General features: G+C 43.9%; 1 protein-coding gene across 7 annotated transcripts in view; it reads right to left on the bottom strand.

Annotated features, from left to right (window-relative positions):
* Positions 1–16,622, bottom strand: part of PHLDB2 (pleckstrin homology like domain family B member 2) — a 78,101-nt gene extending 61,479 nt beyond the window's left edge. For 6 of the 7 annotated variants that reach the window (XM_015878216.2, XM_015878244.2, XM_015878264.2 and 3 more), the window contains exon 1: positions 640–691. The gene's annotated coding sequence lies outside the window, so the exon portion shown is untranslated. Of the gene's footprint in view, positions 1–639; positions 692–16,480 lie in introns of those variants that run through there. The other variant, XM_015878225.2, reaches the window with a different exon arrangement.
* Positions 16,623–17,655: the final 1,033 nt, after the last annotated feature.

The raw sequence follows: 17,655 nt of genomic DNA, 5'->3' as shown, positions 1-17,655 counted from the left end.
GGGGGGGGGGGGAGAAAAAAAGAAAATAGAAGAGAAATTCACCCAATCTAAGAACGTGCAACATTCCCTACCTTCCTCTTTCCCCCATATAGAGGTGTAGACACCCCACTAATCAGTCGCTGCCCTGTTCCTATGGGCAATGCGCCCACCAGCCGCCTTGGAGATGGCACGCGTGGCATGGAGGTGCGCAGCCAAGGTGACAAGAGGAGCATTTGACGGAAAGGTACTGGAGACAAAAGCAATGTGCTTAAGCTCACGGAGGCAGAACCCCATCTCTCCAGCCTTTATATAAGCACCGCTAGCCCGTTCACACTTCTCCACGCAAGGAAACATCTTGGGCAGTTCAGAGATGGGAAGAAAAACGCAGGGGATGGCCGGCTTGCACCGTACTCCGGTAAGGATGTGACCCGTCGGCTGCCCTCCACGAGGGGCCGGCTGTGCTGCCCGGCTCCTGCAGGGCGCTCAGGTGCGAGGCTGTACATGGCTGTGCCGGCTCCCGGCGGAGCCCAGCAGCCGAACAAAGAGACACGGACAAAGAGCGCCGTCCCCGCTCCAGGTACGAGAGCAGAGGGAAACGCGAGGCACCGAGACAAAACCACGCCGCCCTCCCGAGCCCCGCCGGCCCCGGCCCGCACTCACCGCCGGGAGCCGCGCATCCCGCCGCCGCTGCCGCCCCGTCCCGGCCCCGCTCCGCCGCCGCCGGGAGCCGCCCCCCGCACGGCACAGCCCAGCCCAGCCCAGCAGCCAGCACCGCCCCCGGCGGGGCTGTGCCGTGGGGTTACCCCCGCGGGCGGAATGGTTCGCTCCCCGCAGGCTGGGGTCGCGGGAGCGGGGCGGGCGAAGAGGAGCCGGAATAGGGGGGTGGGGCTGGGAGGAGGCGATCGGGAGAAAAGAGCGGAAAGAGCGATGGGGAGAGGGTTGGAGGCGGACGGCTGGGTCCTGCCCCGCCGCGCCTCCGCAGCCCGGCGTGAGGGGCAGCGCCGGGGCCGCCCTCGAAAGCGGCCGGGCCCCCGGGGGCCGCCGCGGGCGTTTTCGAAGTATAAATATTAATCATGAGGCAATTTCCTGCCCGTGAGATTAGCTGAGCAAATAGGGCGGCTGCCGGGAAGGAGCGGGCTTGCTTTTCTTCGCCTGGGGTGCACTTACCTGGGTCCTCCTGGGAGCCCTAAGGGCAAGGCTGCACCCTGAGCCCCAGGAAGGAAAGGGGCTGCTCTGGGGCTGAGCCTGGCTGCCACCTGCGGGACCTTCCAACAGCTTGTCCCCACCTGGAAAGACACCAGAACCGAGCACCACGTGTGCGTGCACTCACTAGTGGCCTCCTGGAGAGGCCCCACGTTTCCAGTGTCTGTGCGGCTGCTTTACCTGGCTAAATGTCCCAGGGCAGGGAGCCCAGCTGACCCGGCAGGCTGGGCACAGTGCCTCTGCCAGCAGCACATGGACCCACACACAAGGCAGGGCACGTTCACTGAACTGATGTGCCCAGCCCACAGCATGTTTGTCCAGGAAGGCTGGGGACACTGGCCCAGGCAGCTCCAGAGGACTGGGAGGCTGCTAAGCGATAGGCAGCAGGGCTGCTGCTGTCACTAGGGCAAACCAAGGAGTCTCCCATGGTCTCTGGACATGACGCACTACAGAAACTCTGCACTGGTCCTGGTTGCTGCATTAGTTACGATCTTGCATTTTCCAGGGGATATTTTACTTGGCTAAAACAATCACTTTACCACTATATAAACTCAGTAATCACTCTTTAAAATCTCAAATCGGTGTTATAACGCCCTCAGTTCCTGAGAACACTAAAGAAGTAATAGCTGACCTGGTGTCTACTGAAGTTTTCATAGAAAACGATGAGCTTTTAAGACAAGTTAATCCAAGAGGCCAGAAGCTAGCTGAGCTCTCCCCCTGTGATGTCTGGGGGCTTCATCTACTGCCAGTGTTGAACCTTGCTCTTCTGCTCTGTCTCTCACCAGACAAACAGTGAGTCCAAGCGGTTAAACAAATAGAGCCACGTACACTTCAGGAATGCAAAGTTAAGGACGTGCTCACAGCTGGAAGAAGTGAGAATGGCCTTTAACAGTGCCTGTAGTCAGAGCCAAAAGCAGCCTGCCCTCTCTTCATCTCAGGGTGTTTTCTTTTGTTATTTTGAGTGGGAAAACTGTAATAGTAGTCTGCAAAAACCTCCCTAGGGAAAATGAAGCCTAATAACATGGAAAGGAGTAACTTACAAAGGTACAAACCTTTCCTCTGAACGGATTTAGAAATGGCTGTTGAATTGTTCCTGTGGTTAGCTCCTACACAGTAAGAGGGACGTCAGCAAAGCTGGATGAGGCTGAGCATGTGTTTCCCCTCATAGATGTAGGTAGGTCACTCTAAAAGTGGTGCCTCCTCTTTAAATCAATGGGAACTACAACACATACAAAGTACATTTGTGTTTGATAGTGTACATTCTCTGCTACTAAACACCATTTTTCAATATAGTTACTACCTTTAGCTATGCATTTTCTCCAGCAATGAACAAGAGTCTGTATGGCATACTTGTAAAAATCTACTCACCGATATGGATGCCTTCACTAGGAAATGCTGAAGCAATCTCCACCAGGGAGCAATCTCCAAGAGATGCTGCCTTAGTGGTGGTCAGCCCTTAAATGAGGTCTAGAGGAGGTGGAGTCAAGCTCCACCCCCTTCCAGGAGTACAACTTAATTACTCTCACCTGTGCTCCCACAGCTGACCGACACTTGCCTCAGCTGATTAATCAGAGGTTCAGGCTGTGATTACCAGTTTCCCATACACTCTCCATCAACATTCAGCAAGGCAGTTTTTTTCTGCATGAAGGAATTCAGCGACACACCTTTGCTAAGCACTTCCACATCAGATGTTATTTTGTCAGACTGCCCCATCTGTCACACAGCAACTGAATGTATTGTAATACTGATGGGAAGGTTCAGCCTCTCCTACTGTACCATGAACACCCACTACTGGTGTCGTGGGTTGAAATAGGAGGCATTACTTTCAGGACAGTCCTTGTATGGGAAAACATTACCCAAGTCAGTATCATCTGTTTCTTGGCAGGAAAAGAAAATAGAAGGAAGGATTAGAGCTTGTTTCCAAAATAACAAGAAATACACAAAGCCAGCCATAGCTACAGCCATGAAATACGTTGATAAGCCGGAATGCCTAACAAGCAAGAGTCTGGCAACTTGTAACAAAAACTGCACATCTGAATCTTTTATGATTGAGAAATACTCAAAAATGGGCAAAGAAGTAAAACTCCAAAAACTGAAGAGGTGCAGCCTGCCTGCTCTCGTTGTAACAAAAGCAACAAAGCACTTCTTATTAAAGAAAATCAGGAAAAATGATATGGAAACTTGCACATGAACTAAGAGTTTCACTTGTCCACCTAGCTAGCTTGAGCTGTCTTCATGGCGGTGTCATTGCTACATCAACTGTATTGCAAATCATGGAGGCCTTTAAAACTCTCCACCCTTGAGTATGCGGCACGCTCAATAAAGGTTTAGTGGTTTCCATGGTAATTCATATAAGTAAAAAATCAACTGTTGGAAAGCTTTCAGGAAGTATATTTTAATCGGGAGCATTGAAAACAGTAATAAAAATATCTCATTAGCATGCTCCCGTAACAGGGAAGAAGAAATCTCTTCAGCCGGTTCTAAAGTCACCTCTCAGCAGGCACTCATAGTCACCAGCTCTCCCTTAACCAGTCCCTTAGCATTACAGATTTTATCCACATCAGGTGTGGGCATGACTGCATTTCTGTACAATGAGCCAGAACCCATAGCTAAGAGCTGGTTCTGGCTTTGTGCTACCTGCGGGAGAAGAGACAACACTGACCTGACAGAGTCATGCAAGATAAAGCTATCTGTTGATGACACTGGGCATAGTTACACCCAGTTTTTTTCTTTGGTGGCAAAACTGGTCCAGTTTCTTCCCTTTCCTGCCTTAAGTATTCATTTAGGTTCCCAGTCTATAGTCTGTGGCTTTCTTTGGTGGGCAAATGCAGTTAGTGGTGGTGGAAACCAGGTCAAGAAAATGATCCAGGTGAATACTTCTTTCCCTGCCCCCTTCTTCTGAAAGGGGTCCAATATGTCCTCGTACTAGAGTGACTGATGAGAAGAGGAACCATGGCGCAGCGCAGATCTGAGATGCTGTGCTGGAGACCAAGCTACATTTCTCAAAATAGCATCACCAATACACCAATGAATTTTTCAATTGCACCCTTCTTCAGCTGTGCATGGCAGAAAAGGAGCTGTACTGACTCAGTGCTTTGCAGCATGTGACCAGAGCATTTGGAACCACGGCCTCAGTAAGGAAACCCAGCTGTTGTTGAATAATACTAACACAATTGCTTATAGCACAAAAATAATAACAGTTTTCACTACCAGAGCTTCTGAAAGCAAGTGGTAATTCTGCTGTAACGTCATCAGGGACATTTTGAGGCAGTGTAGTGGGCTGGGTCTGGTTCTGAAGTTTGGTTTTCAAGGCTCACTGGGAATCTCTACTAAACAAAAAAGGCAACTTGGAGCACGACTGCATTCATTTGTACCATTCTGGTGAAAAAAAGAATAATCATTCTTCATAGTTCCATTTGTCATCTTTGCTACAGTCTGGAAATCTGTTAATCCAGTGCACAGAATAGAGGTATATCAAACAACAAGAAAATTAGGATGATGTTCAGCCAGCGAGGAGTTTCTGTGAGTTGCCCTAAAACTTGATTGAATCGTCATACAAGACCTATCAACAACAAACCGCCTTAGGAAAATAAGTTACATGAGTAATCAAATCTCATGCTCCAGGGCACAAGTCAATTGCTGGAAGGGTCAGGAAAGGAATTTCCTCACTCTCTTCCTTTGCGCAGTTGTACACAATTAACTAGGTTGTAATTGCAAGGCAAGAAAGTGGTTAGGCTTTGCATTCCTCTGAATCATCAAATGCTGCCTGCTTTTGCAGCTGAGTTCTGAGTTTAAAGGACCAGGCTGGCAGGGTTTGTTCTTAGTTGCTCTTCTGTGAGGCTTTGCTGATGTTTGCATTGCAGTTGCAGGGTCTGCTCTTTTCATGCTTGCACAGTATGGCTGTATTTCAGAACAACCATGAAAGCAAAGACTTAGTTTTCTGTTAATGAGTTGTCACCTTAAAATGGCTTTATCAGTAAGTTGCATAACTGTTAATTACTCACATAAGTAGTAGCAGTGTTGTAGCCATAATGACCTAGAGATATAAACAAGACAAGAGTTGTTGGAAAGGCAACCATTTTTGTTAAAGCAAGCATACCATTTAGTGTAATAAAGGGCCTTGCTAGTTCCTATGCAAGTAATTCATTTTAGTAGTCAAAAAGATCTTTACTAACACAGGCCAGACATGACTTTTTGTATCACAAGAGCGCTACCCTATTAGTTGGAGCATGGCTGTCTTTGTAGCTGATTAATTGCTTCCCTTTACCAGAAGCAGCATGCATTTGTGAATGAGAGAGGCTTATGATTTGATTATTCAACCCTTGATACTGTAGCTAAACTCAGTGCAGTTTTATGGAAGTTGTTTTCTACACACAGATACATGTTTGGTACACGATAGCCAATTCTGTGAACAAACAAGCTGATAACCCCAAACGCGGGGTCTACACCCTGTTCAGCATCCCTTATGGATGTTAAGGCAGCTGACGAAGAAGACATGGTGTGAATACAATAGCTGCAGTGTTTCACAACTACGATCACAGATGAGTGCAGCAATTCATTCTGAAGTTGGTTGGATACAAGGGCTATCTATGTCCTGCTGTTACTCCTTCTAGACTTTCTTTCCAGCAAGAAATAAGTTGATTAATAGATTCCCATATATGCCTTAGTTTGTCTCTGATGCCAAGCCAGGAAACTATTCTGTTCCCATTTGGTCTCCATTATGAAATCTGAATGCGCAAATGTTTTTATACCTCTCTCTATAACAATGCAGTGGGTTGTCTGAGCAAGGTAATGCTTTCTTTAGTGGGGAAATTGAAGAAATCTGAAAATGCTTAAGCCATGTGACCAAAGTTATGCACGAAATTTCAGCTAGAGCAGAACATAGAAAAACCCACAATACTTCTTTGATTTTAAAGTTTATTCATGTAAAGCGTGATCCCAGTGTTGAAATAAATACTTATTTGGGTCCTTCCTCCTGCAAAAACTTTCTTCCTCTCTGGATGAAATCCAGTTAACCAGTAGAGTCAAAAGAGGTAAAACAGTGCCTTCCTACCAAGAGGGAAAATGGTTGTCAAAAAGTCTTCGTTCTCTTTAGAGTCATTTGGGCTACAATTGAGTTAGTGACTTTCTTAAGGCTGAAAGCTCATATTAATGAACGTTAGATAAAATACATCTTCACAATGGCTTCACAGAGCTGCCTTTGCTAACAAATTTTTATGTCTGCATTGAAGACAGTTGTAGATGATTTTCTTAGCAGATGGCCCTCAAATGTGAAATTAACTCTCATTAGCAATGCAAAGGATGACACCATATCACTACTGCTTTCCTCCACTAGAAGGGGCAGAAAAAGATGCAGACAAACTTCATCCTTAGTTGTGTGTGTGTGTTTGTTGTTGTTTTTTTCCCTCCAAGCAGAGACAGGATTAAAGCGACAAAAAATAAATACAAATTACCATTTCCTCCCTATCTGTCCTTTACTCAAAGCTGCTTCTGTGCTTAGATAAACAAGATATGCAAAACCCAAAGACAAACATCCTGGAGAGTCAGTAATGCCTGACACAAACTCAGCCTAACCAGAACAGTAGTCCAAGCACCTAACTCCCCAACTGCCATTGCAACTCCTTCAGCAAAATCCTAACAATGAAGCAGGGTGGGGGAGAAGGTTGCAGAATGGAGCGTGTTCCATCCTGTCAGACAGCATGGCCCAAAAAGAGAGATGGGCCACTGCTTCCCTGCATCTTTAAATTGGTCAATACTGTAGCAAGCCAGCTCCTACAGCCAAGACAACTTTGATACCAAGCTGCTCACTTCAGAGCATCTGTGCCTGTCCTACATCACTGCGTGCCAGCAGCCCAGGCTGCCTGTTTACAGAGCAGTCCCATGCATGCTTTTCCATCTGGGTCTGCCCTGCTGCAACCACGATCCCATGTGCTCCCAATGAAATTCACACCGACTGATGTAGAATTAGGCCAACAGGAAGCAATAAAATACGCTTGTTGATCCCAGAGCATCACAGGAAATTAACACATGACATTTTTTAACACATTGTTTTAATAAATAATAATTTTGTACCGTAGTTTAAAGAGGACTGTGAAATGTGAGATAGGACGCTGGGGGTGGTCTCTCTTCAATTTCATAATGCCTTGTTTGCACATTGCATTTTTTTTTCCCCCCTCCTTCTTTGTGCTACCAAAACATTGTAACAGTCACAGAAGCATCCCAGCATTTCATGAGCAACACCATTCATCTTGATTCCATGCTCCCATGAGTCTGTCCTCTAACTTTAGCTGAGAAACCCTTCACAACCAAGAAGAGAAATACACCATCTAAGCTAACAGCACGTGAACTAGGTAGCAATATGAAAAGGGGACACAAAAGCAGCCAGCTAATGAATGCACAAAGAGGAAAGGGATGATGTTGGATCCTCATTAGGCTTCTAAGTAGTTTGTCATTAGCTTGCTAGTAAAACCTCAGAGGCTTTATAGGAGGAAAATATTTCTTCATGCAGAACGCCCGAGATATCTTCTTTTGAGAGTGGAAGTTTCAGGTTCCCCCTCCCCCTTCATTTCTGGAGAGGCTGCCAAGTTTTCCAAGAGCTAAAAGCAACAGCTTTCTGTTCAGCGTTACTTCATGCTTCTGGTATTAATCTAATAGAGGACTAGAAGGGGAGGAGGGGAAAGAAGCAATGAAAGCTGATTTCCTCCCATGCAGCAGGAAATCCATAGAAAATTCAGATCTAACACTAATTTTAACAGCTGGATGGCTGCTTTTACTTGCAATAGGAATATACAACAATGTATTTTCTTACTATAAAAAGAAAACAGGCGTCAAGCAAAAGGAAAAATAAAAACAAGACATGTAGTTGTAAATACCTCTATTAACCCATCCTCTTCAACCAGCCAGGCTAGAAGTATTAACACCTTTTGCAAATTGCCCCTTATTTTCATTAACGTTGCTAATAACAGCATTCATGAAAACAAAATATAGAACAAGATCATCTTGCTAATAAGCACATCAACAAATATTTGCTTGGGAAGTGCTCCAGTAGCCACTTTGCAAAGAGTCTTAACAAATCACACAATCAAGATGTTGAACTAAAACTCCACGATGAAGACTAAAAATTCTTAGCAAAAACAGATCACAAATAAGCAATATGCAACTCAAGCACATCAGCCCTGAAGCAATCCAAAGCCACATATAGCATAGGCCAAATAATTGTTAGTAACACCTTTCTAAAGAATGCTGCATGCGGGCAAATAATTTCTTGTATTCAGCCTTTAATCATGAGTAATTACTGGGAAAGGCTTGCTTATTTATTCTGCTAATAATTGCTGGGAGGGTGATGGTCACAAGTGTAGTCCTTTATCTTGATTATGTGCTTCATTTTTTTCTTCCTTTCATGCTTTTCGCTCAGGCTTTGCTCCACCTGTTTCTCATGCACCATATGGCTCAAATCATGTCATACTGCAGAACTCAAGATTTTATGTTTTTTTTTATGTTGATGCAGAGAAAGCTTAATAGAGTACACATGCTGAAATGGAACCCTGCTTTGTAGATGAAACAGGACTATTTCATGTTCATGCGTGCTTCGTGTACTGGGAAGGATCCATTCTACAGTCTGATTTCTCTGTTTTAGCAAATGATGGTGATGAGAATGCTTTACCTGCCCACTGATGCATGAGATCAACAGAGTGAACATGACAGCTGGTTTTAATGTCACTAGCTGCAGCCAGCTGTTACACTGAAAGCGTTAATAACCATTTTCATCAGTCATGGGCTTGGATTAAGCAGACTGCAAGACTCAAGGACTCTCAAGGGTTAGTGATGGCAGAAAAAACAACCCAGAAGCTAACACCCAAAACACCAAGTGGGAGCCACACAATGTGAGCAGGGAGGCTCCTCTTGGGGCAGATAAGCACAGGGCTGGAACGCTTCATAGCTATAACTTGAAGTACTGATGGGCTGCACAGACAGAAAATAAGGCCTTGAAAAGAAACGGGGGAATGAGAAAAGTTGTGGGGGATATTAGACTAGAAAGTAGTTTAAAAAGATGGAGCTCCTTGCTCCTTAGGTGTTAGTACTGCTGACAAGTCAGAGATAGTTGAGAAGAAAACGTTTCACTTTCTTTATTCCACATTCATAAAAGCCAGGCTTTTGTGCATGTTTTTTTTTTAAGTCAACAGGACCATTGCAGTTACTCCCTCTGTACTGCAAAAATTCCAGCTGGTATCACATTTTCCTTGTAATGGAAACAAGCTGGCAGAACTTCAAAAACTTGATAACAGCTTGAATAGAGAAAGGACAACAATGGTTATACTTTGCTATTAAAATGTTGTTCTGGCTCCCTTTAAATATATATATATAGTTGGAATTAAAAATAAATAATTAAATAAAAAGAGAATAAGTTGGATAGAATTCGACAGTGCTTACAATGATGGCATTTGTATCCAGTAGCGGATCAGAAAGAGAATGCAAAGATGTGGCTGCTTTGGAATTTGTTCAAAGAATGATATCTAACAGCTCAACTTTCGTCAAACATGCCATGGTCGGGGATGTGAGCCCCGTGAAATTCCTGAGTTCAGTCAGATGTTTTCAGTGACTGAGAAACTGAAAGGGAAGTTTTGGAAACGACAGATATGTGAGTAGCTTTTTCTTATTTCATTATTTGAAGGCACAGATATCAGTCAGCCCCTGATAACATTGTCTTAAGAGCACAAATGCTCCAAAGAGCCTAGGAAACTGGATGTAGAAACACTGAGTAAGTGGAAATAACCTTTGATGGATAAATCCAGGCCAAGCCTTTCCCACTCAGGCTTAATTTTGCATGTTTCCTTTTCTTTGTTTTTTTTCCTTCCTTCCACAGTAGAATTGTAGGTTCAGAAGAAGAGAATCCTAACTTTCCTTGGCTTCCGTTCTCTGTTAAAGCCATGTGATCTGTGCTGCTTCTCATAGATTTAAGAATTATGCTGGGGCTCACAATAACCAGAAGCCGAGTGTCTATATGAATCAAATTATTATACTTCTCTGAAAAGAAAAAAGAAGAAAGTTTCTCTTTTAAAAGTATCACAGTCCCTCCTTTTTCTCCTCTCCTCCTTCTTTCCTGCCCATATGCAACCAAAGAAATGGCCTTTGTTAGTTATTCTGAGCTGGCAAGAAGCCCAAAGATCCAGCTGACAAAAACTTCAAGTCAGCAAATGCAGTGGGAGGAATGTCCTTTTCTGAGACCCGTTTCACAGCCTTGCTGTCACTGAACATCACAGTAGCTCTGTGCAGAAGCACCTCACCTCGCCCTTCATTACAAGGTGCATCGCCCTTATTCTGTTCTCTATGCTGAAGTAATTAACTCTTGTTACCCACCACCAGCACAGCTTCCCAGCCTCTGGGTGCTGAGCTCTGAGGGAAGCTGATATCACAGCAACAGTCCAAACTGAGGCTGCCATCGGTGGATTTGTGGAGAAATAACAAAGCTTGGTTGGGTGTCTCTACCACACCACATTACTCCTGTAATGTACCATCCCATAGAGTGAATCAGCTTGAGAGGACAGAGTTAGCCTGGACAATGTATATCCAGCAGGAGGTCCACACGTTAAACACTTGTGTGCTGCTGTTAGTGCTGGCCCATTATGGGATTACTGAGTGGACCAAAATGCTCAACACAAAGCCAAGGGCTTCACAGAAGTGAAGTTCCCAGTGATCAGTAATCAGAAAAATAGGTGCAGAGAACAAATTTAAGGGTCTCTCATTAGTTGGATATGATTTTTTAATGAGATTTTCTTCCTCAAAGAAGTGAATAAAGGAGAAAATAAAGACACAGTAATTGAAGGATTCACCGGGAGGCACAACAATTTGCATACTCCACAGCAGAGAAGTGATTCGTTCTGCAATAAGAGCACTTCAGATAATCTAGAAAGAAACACTTTTTCTCACGCAATTTTCTTCCCTCAGCCTGTGGAACAAGTGAACACTGTTCTTTCTGATCCTCCCCTTCCCTCAGCGGTCCTTTGGTATTTTCCTCTTCTTATTTTGAATTTCCTGTCTGCACTCTAGGGAAAGGATTTTCCTGTGAGAAACAAATGTCACACTGCTGATTTGTTCGGACGCCAACAGGCTAAGTCTGTCCTTCGTGTGGAGCAAGTTCTCATCTACCTGTTAGCAGAAGAGTACTGAGCTAAGATTCTTCTTTCTTTAATGTTATTTGGAGGTATCCCTAGAGAATTGTCAGAGGAACAGGGGAGGAAGAAAGCTCACAGGCATAAGGATTTCAGACTTGCACCTGAGCAGTGCAGTTCTTAGGAGATGTGTCTGCTCAGATGGTTGTGACCCCAGATTTGCTTCACCTCAAACACGAATGAGAAGATCACAGGAGAACGTGTTTACATGTGTGCAAGTTTAAGTGCAAAGTATGCATGCTGTATAGAAACTTTCTCTTTGAACCTATGTGATAGCAACAGAGTGTAAAACTCTAGCTGAAAGATGTGGTAGGATATACTGTTTACTGCATTTTACTTGAGAATCCTTCAAGGTGTCTGGTACTTAGGACACTGAAAATGCCTTAGTTGTCTTGCTAGCCTCTTACAGTACATTAAAGGAGATGCTAGATGCTAGTCCCCACGACTGCAGCAGCAGAACTGTGCTACTCACCAGTTTGTGGCTTGGAATGGGATAAATAATATGTCTTCAAGCTGTTACAGAGCATTGGGGAGTGTTCTGTGGCTTGTGGTATATGCAGAATGCCTGATTTGTAGAGCTTTTGGGTCTAACCATCTATTACCCTTGTGCTTATGAGACACTGCATTGGATGACCCAAGTGGCTTATTTCATGCATCTTTGTGGTATCTCTCACTGTTCATTATTTTGTGCGAAATAAAGAATTGCCTTCATTATATAATCACTTTGAAAGTTTACTAAGAACTTCTTTACTATACGTGAACTAATTTTGCATGACAAAAGTCTAGAAGTTTAACTCTGGGTAATACAAGCTGGAAAGGACAGGACAAGGGGGAATGGTTTTAAGCTCAAGGAGGGAAGGTTTAGATCAGATGTCAGGGGAAAGCTTTTTACAGAAAGTGTGGAGATGTGCTGGCACAGGCTGCCCAGAGAGGTTGTGGATGCCCTGTCCCTGGAGGTGTTCAAGGCCAGGCTGGATGGGGCTCTGGGCAACCTAGTCTAGGAGGTTGGTGTCCCTGTAGAGGCGTTGAAACGTGATGATCGTTTGGGTCCCTTCCAATGAAAGCTCTGAACAGACAGGACTCTGCCTGATGCTTCATCAGAGAGCTAGCTGAGCTTCTGAAGGATGAAACAGAATGATGTACAGTATGAATTTAGCTTTGTCTTAAGCCCATTTCCTTTGCGTTTTGTGCAGTATAAGAAGTATCTAAATCAGCACTTGGCCATCATTCATGGAAATAATGCAAGTCAGATTGAGACAGTGCTTTAATAAGTCAGGCTTGGTTGTACAGGAAATTAGATGGAGCCTGCTGATGCTTTAAAGACAAAGAAACTACCTATGGCAGGTGCTGCTTCAGTATTCTTGAACTTTGTCTCAGTTGTAATCCAAATTCGTAATGTTAGAAATCGTTTAAGTTCAAGCCTAAAGGATTTTTCCAAACAAAGACATAAGATAACCTGTCTGTCAAAGACAGAAGAGGCATCCACATGACAAATCTAGTCAACAAAGCTAACATTGTGCCTAAAATCTGAATCACCTAAAAGAAGGTGGCAAGATAGGTGAGTAGTGAATAAGTAAAGCTCATACAAGAGAAAGCACAGGAGAAACTATAGTAATCAGAAAGATGTGTAAAGGTGACGGTTAAGCTGACCTTGTGATCAAGAGAAAAGGCAAACCTCCAAACCTAAATGCATGTCTCATTTTGCCAAATTCAGCTCTGTATCCAGTAAGTAATGCTACATGGAAAGCACCAGTAGGCTAGGTGGGCCAGGTTTGTATTTCATTTTGACTTAGCTTTTCCCTTGCCATTGATTTCCATTGATATTTTCTGCCATGAAATCTGAAGCTGCATCCCCAGAACAGATTCACTTATCTGCAGCTGGAAGCAGAGATCCCTTCTTTAACACTGCAGTAATGGAGATCTATCTGAGTATTTCCATATGCTGAGCTGAGCCTGATATTTCTGCATCATTTCTCCCAGGCAGATGGACAGATGGTGGAACGTGGTCCTGTTATTTTTGTTTATTTATTTTGAAACAAAACCTTTTGATTTCATTGCAACCCCATCAACATCCATTTCCTTGTATCAGTGAGAACACTGGAGAAGGTAGCACCTCATTTGCTTGCCTTGAGCTCCAGGTTGCTGGATTCCTGGTGACTCTCTTGGCTTTTATTCAGTTAGACAGCAAGTATTTTTATTTCGCTGGGACTTTCTTGATGTCTTCCCTATGCATCTGCTTTGATGTCTTTCTGGTTTCTCTCCCACGTGAACTATGTTCAGCCACCTGCACCTTAATTCAGCATGTTATCAAACCCTCCACCCACACAGCACAGGTTTTTGAACAGCTTTGCGTGTACCCATAGTTTTGGGGTGGTGGCTCCTATTGTTTCAGCTATCTATTCCATAAAACCTAATTGCACTTTACGAATAAAATGAAGGGTGGTTGTTACACCCACTACCTTCAGCAAGTCTTCACACAGCTGCCAGCATCACAATATGTGCATTTTCTATACCCAGACAAGCCACTGCAATTACAGTCCTCAGAAGTGCTCAACAGGACACTAACCACTGAGAACTCGGTTTTTCTCAGACACACTAATATGCTCTCATGAAACTCCCAAAACTGCTGAGCTTTTTCTTCCATCTTCTTGCAGCAAGGAAGTCCTGTATTTATGTGCACCGTCTCCTTTACGCTGATAGTGTCTAAATCCTACAGCAAAACCATCCCTTCCACTCTTTAAATCAGTCTCCCCACATATTTCTCCAGTTTAATCTACCAGTGAACTTTCCTTTTTGCTGCAAAAGCTGAACTTTCCTTATCCATAGGTGCATAACTTTGTGAAACACATTTCAAAATGTCTGGCATCGTCAGCTAGTGTCAGTGTGGCTAGCTGGCAGCATAGCCAGAGCACTTTTGGCAATGAATGGAAGGGTTTTATATATCTGGTGAGCTCTCAGCCATGGGACACCCGTGTTCAAGTTCCTGCTCTGTCCATCTGAGAGGGTCTGCAGTCTAAACCTCTGAGGTGTGCAGAACTACCACAGTAAAGTGGGATGTTTCCTGCATCAAGGCAGTGTTTGATACCATAAAATACCTTTTCACTAATTGAAATGTCCTGTTAAGAGTCCAAAAGAGGACATTAAGGCAAGAAATATATATATGTAAAAATCAGTAACATTTCAAAGGGTTCTCCTTTCACTCCAGCATAGAATAAACAAATTTTAAAGCCTCTGGATCTGCTAAGGAACAAGCATCGTACTCCAGCAGCAATAGAACTGCAGCCTGAATAGCAACAGGATGCTAGAGAAAGCATCCTGGCCTAGAACAGAGATGTCCTTTATCTGACACAGGAAATTTATCAACTTTGGAGCTTTTCCACATAAAACAGAAACATGCATGAGTGCTGCTTGCCAAGACCTGCTGCATGCAGCACACAAAAGAACAGCGTGTCATGGAAATAAATGAGCCGCTTCCTTGCACAAGTGCTGTATTCTTCAGCCCGGCGGTCATGCCCTGGCAGGAACCTCACCTGGCACCTATTTTTGTCAGCCAACCGGTCATAACCCGGAGGCAACATGTTGCTCAGGAGAGATTCAAATAAACGATTCACAGTAACAAGGGGAATTCAATGCACAGGCAGGCTTTGGAAATCCCATGGAAGGTTTCTCTGGTGAGTGATGAGAGGGTTGCAAAAATGCTTAAGTGCATCTGGGAAGTACCAGAACCCACACCTGGTCCACCCCAGGAAATTGCCTCATCATCAAGCAAAACAGTCGTGCTCCCTCTTGCTTTATCTCTCTGTGGCTTGATGAGTCTTCCTTTGCTGGCTAGATCATGACTCCACATCAATAGGCGAGGAGTGTCTCCGTGCCAGATCACACCCTAAGTAAGCAAATTACCTTGCACACGCAGTCTAAATTTGAACTGCCTGAGGCAGGGATGTGGTCCATGCTGTGCTGATTCTGATATCCCTCGCACCCTGAATGAGAATTAGGTGTTGTCACAGCTCAGACAAGGACAACACACTTCCCACATACAGAGATACCGTAGATGCCTGAGCTCAAACCATGAATCCTGATTTCATATCATTCCTGATTTCAAAGTCATAAGCATGCACTTGATCCATGAGAACACAGGAACTTCTGACACATTTGTGTTAACACTCTTTCTTTGTCCATTTGCTATCCACAATAGGTTATGAATCCCCTCTTTGGTTACCTGGACCAGGACTGTGAAATCCAATACAAACACAGGCTATTGAAAAGTTAGACATTTAGCGACTCCATGCACCCGCATCTGTGCTGCTGTTGTCTGTAATGGCATGTGCTGTAATACAGCTCTGCAAAGGGTGTGTGCTGCTAGCTGGGAATTTTCTAACTTTCAAGTGCTCAGTTCTTTTTTAACAAGGCTTTAAAATATACCTTGATGTTTTTCTAAGAGGAAGTTCAGAAAAGTAGGGAAATGATATTACATGGAAATTTCAGAACTTAGCTCAAAACTCTAGAGCTCTGGATGCCTGGTAAAATACACTTGTGAGCCAATTTCACCTCTCTGCTTTAAGCAAAAGGTACTAATACTTCCCTCCAAAAAGGCTCAAAGATTTCTTACCACAAATACACACATTTCCCACTCTATGTTCGGTAGCCCTTGGTGAAATATTTAGTGAATTCAGCTTGTGGCAAGTGTCCCATTTACTGAAACGTTCATCCTTGGTTTGTGAAGTTTATCAAATACAAAACAATTACATTAAAAGCTAAGGCAGCCTCAGAAGGTGAGGAGATTGATAGCAGTGTGGTGGAGCTGAGCCAGCGTGAAACCATCACAGTGTCGGTACCTGCTCTTTCAATAACAACATAGTGCTCCTCAAAAAATGACTGAATGCATGGATCCTTACAGCGGTTTAAAAATAGGTAGAATAGATAGAGCTTTTGCCTTATGATCACATATGAGCTGGCAAAAGAGAGCAGGCAACAGAACTGGCTGTTCTACCTTGGCAACACATCATCCCCCCGAATTATCCATGCCTTCTGCAATCTCTTATTACACTGGCTGACCTAAGAAACAACAGCCTCTCCTCCAAGACAAAGACAGTAGAGAGAGTCCTCATCAACAAAAGGTTTGAGCTCACCTTCACAACCCCACGGTGATCGTTCACACAAGGGATCTGCACCCCTCCTGTCTCGCCATCGCATTCAGAAAGCTGGGGCTAAGATTCAGGATTTCATAGATGAAGACGTAGAAAAAGTTCTCCGGCTCAGAACGCTCACTGAAGCTGCTGGAAGGCAGAATAATCATAGAGAGGGAGCCAAGTCATACTGATATTGTATGGAGCCTATTTGGAGGCTTGGCCTTAATTAGCATATAAATGAAGCGGTACACGCAGTCGCAGCTTGCCAGAAAATGAGACAGAATAATCTCCCCAATTTGGCAGCTCTCTAGAGCATTTAGTTTGTGAATGAGGAGCCAGGCACTCTTTGAAGCCAAGCTGGGTCCGCAGCTTACAGCCAATTGACTTTACATGGTGAAAATGGGTCTTGGAAAACAGTGAAGCAGACCAGCACTTCTTCTGCTCTTGAACTAAGTTTCTATTATAGGAAAGTGACTTTAAAGTTATTCAGCACAGTTTCACCTGATAGCATTTCACCTACTGCCTGTGCAGGCCCAGATGAGATGTGGTACGGACTTCCGACTGAAGAGTCCTGGCTATTAACAGAGTGCTTGATTTTATTCCAAGTAAAGGAGAAGGAACTGAAAGTTCACAGGAAAAATGATATGAAGAAGATGTGACCACCGAGCTGCTGAGCTTAGACAGGCAGAAATTGTACTTACTTAGAGATCTTTATTTGGATAACAAGTAAAGAGACAAAAATAGAAATGAATACTTTCAAAAACTGGCATACATAGAGGGAATGAGTTGTTGCATTTACTTGTATAGCCTATGCAGTCCTTTTAAGGTATTTCTATTAAGACAGAAGGAAGATGGCTTGTGTTTTTGTGCAAACGCCTTTCACATTCATTAGGGTTTAGTTTTCCTCCTTTAAATATTTTCAATTGTCAGGAGCTCGGCTCAGATGCAAAAGCAAGGAAATCTAAGCACAATGGCATGCAGATTTTTCCAAGAGCAGTGCAGTCCTGCTCCTATAGCTACACAGTCTATGCTTTGGGGGAGATCAGATTTCTAGGAGAGAAAGGAAAACAGATTTAAACATAGGTAAAACATATGAGAAAAATCAATACCAGGCAAAGATAGTCTTTTTTTTTTTTCCCCTTCCGACATTTTAAATACACTCTGATTTAAGAAAG

This window comes from Coturnix japonica, chromosome 1 (assembly GCF_001577835.2).
Source record: "Coturnix japonica isolate 7356 chromosome 1, Coturnix japonica 2.1, whole genome shotgun sequence".
Taxonomy (NCBI): domain Eukaryota; kingdom Metazoa; phylum Chordata; class Aves; order Galliformes; family Phasianidae; genus Coturnix; species Coturnix japonica.
The sequence above is the reverse complement of the archived record's forward strand: the minus strand, read 5'-3'. Positions and strand labels throughout refer to the sequence as shown.